The sequence below is a fragment of the Sorex araneus genome, chromosome 2 (assembly GCF_027595985.1).
Source record: "Sorex araneus isolate mSorAra2 chromosome 2, mSorAra2.pri, whole genome shotgun sequence".
Classification (NCBI taxonomy): Eukaryota; Metazoa; Chordata; class Mammalia; order Eulipotyphla; family Soricidae; genus Sorex; species Sorex araneus.
The window spans coordinates 13,670,456-13,676,640 of NC_073303.1; the positions used below are offsets into that span (position 1 = coordinate 13,670,456).

A 6,185-nucleotide genomic window follows, 5' to 3' on the forward strand; every position below is an offset into this window, starting at 1 on the left:
ACCAACCAGACTGGTGGTTCAATGCATGGGCTAGAGCATATGGTGCTGCTGGTGTCTGTAATACTGGGGATGACAGGAGTAACCCTGGTGGTGTTGGGGTGCCTCTAGGTCTATGCCTGGCAATGCCAAGGATCATACTAGTGTTAACTCATGCCACGCATGCACTTTGATCCTTGGACTAGTACATCTCCAACCCTGATTCCAACAGTATTGATACCTTGTTATTACCAAACATAAATGAAAAGCTGTTGTTTTGACTTGATGGATGGTATACTTGGAGTTTCAGAATAATCTAGCTGTATATGAAGATACTATGCAACCAGGTTAAAAGGTTTGTTGACTGGTCGTACAAGAATAGGAAGAACAGGGAACCTTCTCTGGTTTGAGACAGAGAGTTGTCCTGGGCTTCTGGACATCTGAATATGGTGATTGGATGTGATTCATTTGATGACAAGCTGCCAAACCTGTAGGGAGAAGGAGAGAGAGGGAGACCAGAATGAGGGGTGTTGGGCGGGAAAGCATAAATGTCTGTGCACGGACTCCTGAGATGAGGGAACGGAAGTAAATGTTTGATTCAAAGGTGGAGTACTGAGAAAATGTGTTTAGTACTTGGGAGTTGATAGAGGCTGGTAGGCTTCGACTGTGAGAATGGAAAGGTAGTTACTGGGCGTCCCCTCTGCCTAACTTTGGAGTTTCCAAATGGGAAGTGGCATCTAGCCAGTCACTGACATTTTTCCCCAAAATGGGAGTCTCGTGTATGACTCTGTGTGTGTGTGTGTGTGTGTGTGTGTGTGTGTGTGTGTGTGTGACACCCAGCGATGCTCAGGGATTACTCCTAGCTCTGCACTCAGGAGTTACTCCTGGTCGTGCTCAGTGGACGATATGAGATGCTGGGAATTGAACCCGGGTCAGCCATATGCAAGGAAAAGACCCCACCCACTGTGCTATCGCTCCAGCCCCACGTACACGAGTCTTAAATGAGAGAAGGAAAGGAGGAATCAGATAGGAGTGTCAGCCGATAGAATCAAGTTCTACAAAAGGTGTTGCCCTCACAGTGTGGGCAGGCTGGCCCAAACTGGGCAGCTTCTTCCATTTACAAATGAGGGACCCTTCAAGATCCTATGGGCATCCCTCTCCCACCTGCCTCCAGGAAAGGAGTTAAAGGTACCCACGGGGCAGCACCTCTGCAAAAAAGGGGCCTCAGAAAGCAATTGTTTGCTCTCGCCCTGCTGAGAAGGAGCAATATCCGTGTGGCTTAAGGACTCCAGCCCGCAGCCGCGAGCAGCATTAGAAAAATATCACCACCACTTGGCAGCGTGAGATGCCAGGCTGCAAATAAGAGGCATGTCAGCTCAATGAAGCAGAAACGCTGTGCTTGTTTTTAATGATTACTTGCACGAGAACTTTATTGTGATGGCGTTCGTATGCCTTTAAGTCAGAGATTGCATTTCTTTCTTCTTCTTCTTCTTTTTCTTCTTCTTTCTTCTTTTTTTTTTTTAATATTGAAAAGCCCGTCTCCTCTCATCTCCCAACAAAGGGACAAGCATTCCCCTACTTGGGTGAATATTATCTGCGCCTCTCGTGGAAGAAAGGGAGCGGTCTTGGCAGGCATCTTATTAGTCTAAAAATAAATTATTCAGAATGCAGGTTCAGATACAGATTGCAGGGGGAGATAATAGAATTGGTTTTCCAAGCCTGATCATGCTAGGAAGACATGGTGTGTGCTTTTCAGGAATCCACTTAAGTGGAATCGGCTTTGACTGATAGGAACTAGAAATCGTCTTGCTGCCATCCAGCTAGTGTCTGCGGTACAGCATCCTCTGAGCGTCTCGCGGGCGCCACGGGCTCTGGCGAGGGTGCATTTGTCAAAGGGGCGAAGATAGTCATCGGCAGCAGGTCTGAAGCCAGGCATCCTGCTCTTTGTTTTTTGAAAGCCATTTCTCCCCCGGCCGGCCGCAGGAGAGGGGACAACCTCCCCGAGCTCTTGCTTTCTCTCTCTCTTTCTCTCTCTCTCTCTCTCCCTCCTGCTCCTCCTCCCCGCCCGCCGAAATAGTTGACCACCTCGGCGGCAGCCGACTCCAACTTGTCATGTGATTTCTCATGTGATGCGGGTCTGCAGCACTTTGGAGCAAGAGCTTTTGTGACTCGGCACTCATGGGCAGTAGCGTTCAGGGACAGGAGAGACTCTGGAGGGGGCGGGGAGGCCCATAAACCAAGAAACGTCAGAAGTAAAAGTCGCATCAAGTACTCTGATCTCGGTGATACCCCTCTTCTTCTTTTTTTTTTTTTTGAAAAAAATTTGATTTCAACTCTTGCTTATTTTTTTGTTTTGTTTTTTTAGTGGTTTGTGTCTGATTTTCTTTTTCTCCCACCCCCACCGGCGCCAAGCTGCACTGTTTTGTGGGGGGTTTTTTTTTACCTTTTTTTTTTCCTTTTTCTTTTTCTTTTTGATTCCCGAAGCCAGACCACCGTCTTTCCTCCCAGCTCCGGGGTTCGCGTCGCTGTGAGGGCACGCCAAGCTTCCCCCCGGGTTAACTCCTGATGTCTTCCCCCACTTCGGCTGCGTCACGGGCACCCCCGATCCTGGAACGGCGGGTGCGCACACGGCCGAAGAAGGACCAGCTCCTGGACGTCCGGCCGGTTGCCATGCAGAGCGCGCGGGGCCTGTGGAGGGGTAGCCGGAAGCTGAAGAAGATGCGGGGTGGGATGGAGCCCAGCAAAGAGATGCTCTGGGGGGGGGGGGTGTTGGAGCTGGGGCAGTCAGGCAGACGTGCCGTCCGGTGACCACGGGCCTCGGCAGGGCATGGACAGATATGCCACCCGTGCCTGGACGCCCGGGGATGCACCCGAGGGATGCACCCGGGGGATGCGCCTAGGGGCCCACCGCAGGCCGAGAGGTGGTGGGCATGTTACCTGTGAGGGAAGCAGAAGATGGAGCCGGCAGGCAGAGCGGCTGTCTGTGTGGGAGACGGGAGTGTCTGGAGAGGAAGAGGAGCAGCCGGTGCCGTGGGCTGCCCTGCGTTCTCACGCGAGGGCGCGCGGGGCGTGATTTGTCCCCCAGCTCCTGGATGGAGGAACTGTAAATTGTAGTCTGGACGTTCCCCGGTGCTGTCATGGAAGAAACGGATGGGCCAGGTGACGGTGCCAGGGTCCCCCGAGAGCAGAGCCGCCCCCCGAGCTTGGCTCTCAGTGCATGTGCATGCGTGTCGAGACATGAAAGCCGAGGTTTTTCTGACCCGTTTACACAGGAAGTCTGTCACTCGGCTGGACCGGGCTTGATTGCAGCTTGTATTTGCAGCTTCAGCTCAACACCCATTTCCTGACGAGCCAGCGCCAGCTGCATGCCGAATTTTCTTGGTCGTGTGCAAGCAAGCCCGGCGTCCACTTTAACTCCTTGAAGTTCTGAGTGCTCTGGGCTTTCCTGGAGACAGAGGGTGGTGTTTTATTCCCCCCACCCACCCACCCACCCACCTTCGGCTCCAGAGCCCTGTAAACACAGCTGTATTCGGGATGATGGAAAAGTCTCCGCTCTCTGTAAATAGAAATATGATCAATTTAATCAAAATAAATGTAGCCCAGATGACTTGGAGTCCAGCTGGCTACCACGGGGCCTCAGATGCTAAGAGTTCGGTGGGGGCAAGTGTCGGCTGGTATGGGGACTCGGAATTCTGGCACCCGCTCTGAAGAGAGGATGCAACAGAGGGGATCTTCCCGCTGGTAGTGGGGTGCAGGGGAGCTGGGAGCCGGCAGTGCTGTTTTTTTTTTTCCAGGAGCCTGGGGCCATGTGCCAGAGCGGGGCCCCTGAGCTGCCTCTAACTCCACCTGATTTGAGAGCAGCCCACTATGGGCTCAGGGGCTCTGCTTTGGATTCAGATCCACGAGCCAGCGGGGCTCCCACCCCAGTTGGGTCGAGCCTGCTCCAGCCGGGGGACAGGGAGCTTCCCCACTTGTCATGGAGGAGGTCTTCTGGGACGCTGCTCTGGCTGGCCCAGTGTTTGTGACTGCTGCTACAAAGGCAGCTCTGTGTTGGATTAGGTCTAGCCAGCTGTCGCTGCATTCCTGCGGGCGGGGCGGGGTGGAGATCTTGTTACTGTACTTGCAACTGTAATCTGCGTGCACTGCTGGTGCGGGCGGGGACGGGAAGGGGAACTGAACTGGAAAACAGCTCCTCGCCTTCTCCAGAAAGTCCTCGAGCCCATCCAGAAAGACTGCAAGTGGGAAGAAGGCAAAAAAAAGTGGCTCCCGGGAGAGCAGGAGAGGGGGCAATGGAACCCAAGCAAGTCCAAGGAGGAGGAAGACAGCCTTCCAACTTCAAAGCTGCAGAGACAAGCAGAATGTCAGCAGCTTGTAATTAGCGGTTCAGGGTTGCGTCAGTGACGGTATCTCTCCAGGAATAACTATGTGATGTGTGCCACGGAGTGAAGAAGAGAGTCATAACTGAGTTATCAAACCCAGTTCAACCCGGGGCAACTGGATGAAGGAATTTTCTCTGTTTGTAAATCAAACTCTGATGGATTACAAATAGAAGACTTGCTGAATTCTGCATAATTTAAGGCTGAATTCGGAATTTGTGGGGGGGAGGGAAGGGGGGGCGTGGAGGGGGATAGGCTCGTGGAATGAGATGTGTGACCCCCTGCAAGACGCACATTAATCCTGCGGGAATGTATCAGTGTCAGCCCCGTCCTGACAAAACAGCCGCCCTTCTTCACCCCTGGACTCTGGTCTTCCCCTTTACTGCCAGGCAGCCGTTTTCTTGGCTTATTTTGCCCGTTCCTAGGGAGGAGGGTCCAAAGTGACATCCAGAGGAGTCCGTTTAATTGTAAACGTCCGATGTAAAACTGCAAAACTCACTCTGGGTTTGCAGGAGTGCTCCCCCCCCCGCCTCCCCGCCCCCCTGCAAACCTGACCACGCCAGTCAGGCAGTTTGTTGCTGCCCTCACGTGCAGTGGACAGTACACCCGTGGTGACACTGAGAGGTCCCCCGTCCCCCCTTCACTTTCCTCCCTGGTCTCTTGTGCTGGGAGATTCGGGAGCCTGGGCAGCCTCCCGGCCCCAAGGAGCCAGGAGGGAGGAGCTGCTGGGCGGCGCGGCGGCCTGGGCTGTTTACTCTGCTTCTTTTCCAGGGCTCCGGCCCCAGCATCCTCCTCTCTCTGTTTGTGTTGGTCCTCGCGCGCGCGCAAGTCCCCGCCGACCTGCTTTGTTTTCCCTGCCCAAGGAGGAGTGCGTCACAACGCCCGGGGCAGCTCTGCCCGCGTGTGTAGCGCATCTCCCTCGTCTAAGGAGGACTTTGGGGGCGGAAAGGGGAGGCAGGCAAGCCCGGTGTCTGAGACCCTTGGCCTTTCAGGGTGGGAGCATTTTCAAATATACTCTTCTTGGAGGATGCCAGGGCGGCCCATGGCATGGGGTACCCCCCCACACACACACTCTCCAACCCCCCGGTTGAATCTCCCTCTTTGATTGCATCCCGGAGCGGGGCCCGCGCGCATCCCAAGACGAGTGGGATTCTGTGCACCCAGCAGGGCGGAAGACATTATTTTGTTTGTGTTCGTCCAAACAGCTGGTCATTAATGCAGTCCCCATTTGGGGAGAGAAGTGCTGGTGGACATGAATGGCTGCCTGATTAATGCTGTCCCCCCTCCCCCCCTTCCAGCAGCGCCCACCCCCACCCCCCACCCAGCAGCCAAGCTCCAAGCCGAATAATGTAGCGTGATGTGATTGCACTCTAACAGGGTAGTATGTCATTGTGTCACCAAGCAATTGAGGTTATTATGGGGCAGGGCCGACAGACGGGACAGTGGGGTTACTAGACCAAAGCATTTTTAGAAATACAGGCCTGACCTACTTAGAGTTATTCTCCCCGGCTGGCAGCTGCCTGATAGGCTGATGCTGTTGCTAGGGGGAATTAGCATGAATTTTTCCACACACAGACTCAGGGGCTGAATGATAAAAGCTGACTGGAATTAAAGAGATTTGGGTTAGTATTATACAGATTTATCTGCCTCGTTTTTCTTTTTCAAGTGCAGAGCAAGGGTGCAAAATACAGATTTGGTTGCCGTTTATTCTTTGACCTTCTTGTTCTTGCGCGAGCACGCGCACGCACACGTGCGCGCGCACACACACACACACACACACACACACACACACACACACACACAGAGATCCAACTCCCCCTCCCCCCATCTTAC

At 53.7% G+C, this 6,185-nt stretch overlaps 1 long non-coding RNA gene across 1 annotated transcript; it reads right to left on the bottom strand.

The window, feature by feature from the left end:
- Positions 1-2,403: 2,403 nt before the first annotated feature.
- Positions 2,404-3,046, bottom strand: LOC129402224 (uncharacterized). The gene is made up of 2 exons (XR_008628596.1): positions 2,914-3,046; positions 2,404-2,664 (listed from the first exon to the last, which is right to left on the bottom strand). It is a non-coding gene; the product is annotated as an uncharacterized LOC129402224 (long non-coding RNA).
- Between the last annotated feature and the right edge of the window lie 3,139 nt (positions 3,047-6,185).